Here is a 2,604-nt window from a genome sequence, read left to right as displayed (position 1 = left end):
GGCTTTTGAGGCTCTAAAGAAAGCCTTTGTTGCTGAACCTATATTGAGGCATCCTGATCCGAATCATCCATTTGTGGTCGAGACAGATGCCTCTAACGTAGCTATTGGGGCGGTGTTGTTACAAGCCCCAATGGATGGCGACCTCTTTTTCCATGCGCATATTATTCAAGGAAGCTCACAACTTCTGAGTGCAATTATACCATTTGGGAGAAGGAGTTGCTGACCATCAAGGCTGCGTTTGAGACCTGGCGACATCATCTGGAGGGGGCTCGGCACAAGGTGGAGGTTCGGATGGATCACCGTAACCTGGAACATTTATCCACTGCCAAGAAGTTGAACCAATGACAGATCCGGTGGTCATTGTTCTTTGCTAGGTTCAACTTTTCAGTCACATACGTTCCCAGTGGACAAAATCGGAGAGCGGATGCCCTGTCTCGTAAACCCGAGTACATTGGTCCCGAGGACCCTCTTCCTCCACATACGGTGCTGCCACCGGAATCTTTGGCCATTATTCAGCACCCGGTGGACTCAATGTCATGACAATCCTGCTGCTGGCCATTTTGGCTTCTTTAAAACTCTTCACCTGGTCACACGGACTTTTTGGTGGCCTCGAGTCCGACATGACGTCTTTTCTTACGTCGCCTCTTGTATTATGTGTCGACAAGCGAAGGCTGCGTCAGGTGCACCTCCTGGACTTCTTCAACCACTACTGACTCCGAACCAACCCTGGGGGGCAATCTCTATGGACTTTTTAACACCCTTGCCCTCGTCGTCGGGTTATACGACGGTACTTGTGGTGGTTGACATGCTCACCAAGATGGCCCATTTCATCCTGTGTAGAAAGTTACCATCGGCTCGTGTTACTGCCCGGCTTTTCATACAACACGTATTCCGTTTACATGGCTTACCGCACAGAGTTGTTTCAGATCGCAGTGTTCAGTTCACCACTCAATTCTGCTCAATTCTCACCCAATATCTTGAAAGAGCCAGTCGACATCGCCCAGGGCCTCCGGGATGAGCAGGCGCTCTGCCTGGCCCGCCGGATGGTGTTCCTGGCCAAGGCAGCGGCGGCCGCCGCCGAGAACATGCTCAAGCTGCACGGGCTCTTCATCCGGTACGACACGCTGCTGGTGGAGATCAACCCGCTGGCAGAGGACGCGGCGGGGACGGTGGTATGCGTGGACGCCAAGATGAACTTCGACGACAACTCGGCCTTCCATCAGGCGGCCGTCTTCGGGTCAGCATGATTGGTTGCAGGTGGACGCCAAGGAGCGGGAGGTGTCCGATGCCGGGCTGAACTACATCGCGTTGGAGGGGGACATCGGCTGCTTGGTCAACGGGCGGGCTTGGCCATGGCCACCATGGACCTCATCCAGCTCCATGGTGGCATGCTGGCCAACTTACTGGACGTTGGCGGAGGGGCGACGGTGGAGCAGGTGAAGGAGGCCTTCAAGCTGATCACCTTGGACACGGGGGTCAAGTCCATCCTGGTCAATATCTTTGGAGGCTTCATGCACTGCGACACCATCGCTGAAGGGATCGTGCTGGCGGCCACCGAGCTGGAGCTGAAGATCCCGGTGGTGGTCCGGTTGCAGGGCACCCGGGTCGACCGGGCAAAGGCGTTGATAGCTGAGACCAAGCTGGATATCTTGCCCTGTGACGACCTGGACCAGGCAGCCAAAGTGGCTGTGGGCCTCTCCAAAATTGTGACGTTGGCCAAGGAAGCCCACCTGGAGGTGAGCTTCCAGTGGAGGATCTGAGGAAGCTTCTCTGCAAAGGGTGGCTTCCCCTCTTCACCGTGGTTGAGGACCAGATCTTCCATCTCCACCATGGTTGAAGACCAGCTCTCACCAGGTCCTCCATCTCTACCATGGTTGAGGACCAGCTCTCAGCAGATCTTCCATCTCTACCATGGTTGATGACCAGCTCTCACCAGGTCTTCCATCTCTACCATGGTTGAGGACCAGCTCTCACCAGATCTTTCATGTCCACCATGGTTGATGACCAGCTCTCACCAGATGTTCCATGTCCACCATGGCTGAGGAGCAGATCTTCCTTCTCCACCATGGCTGAAGACCAGCTCTCACCATCTCTTCCACCTCTACCATGGTTGAGGACCAGCTCTCAGCAGATCTTCCTTCTCCGCCATGGTTGATGACCAGCTCTCACCAGCTCTTCCATGTCCACCATGGCTGAGTACCAGATCTTCTTCTGTCCTCCAGTTTGTCGAGGAGAAAGGAGGTCCACTGGAGACGGGTGGGATGGGATGGCTTCTTCTCAATAAAACCCTGGTTTTATTGGTGGTGGTTGGTCTCATGAGTCCTGGCTTGGCATGTCCTGGACACTTGAGGTCCAGGAGGCATCTGGGCAGCTTTAGAAGGCCTCAAGAAGGACCGAGCTTCTTTGGCCAGCATTAAACCACCATTCCTCTCCTCCTCCTCCTCTTCTTCATCTTCTTCTCCTCCCTTACAGAATAACAGAGCGGAAAGGGACCCTGGAGGTCATCTAGTCCAACTGCCTGCCCAAGCAGAAGGCCCTAAAAGAATCACAGTCAATCAGTCAATCAGCCGATTCATCAGCCAAACAAGCAGCTCATGTGTGTTT

The 2,604-nt window shown here is 54.3% G+C and overlaps 1 pseudogene; it reads left to right on the top strand.

Moving 5' to 3' along the window:
• Positions 1–337: 337 nt before the first annotated feature.
• Positions 338–2,235, top strand: LOC148128468 (succinate--CoA ligase [ADP-forming] subunit beta, mitochondrial pseudogene; annotated as a pseudogene).
• Positions 2,236–2,604: the final 369 nt, after the last annotated feature.

This window comes from Notechis scutatus, unplaced genomic scaffold (genome assembly GCF_049901735.1).
Source record: "Notechis scutatus isolate UNSWTSFEM ecotype Mainland unplaced genomic scaffold, rNotScu1.2 NSCUSCF56, whole genome shotgun sequence".
Taxonomy (NCBI): Eukaryota; Metazoa; Chordata; class Lepidosauria; order Squamata; family Elapidae; genus Notechis; species Notechis scutatus.
This window is presented reverse-complemented; position numbering and strand designations above follow the sequence as displayed.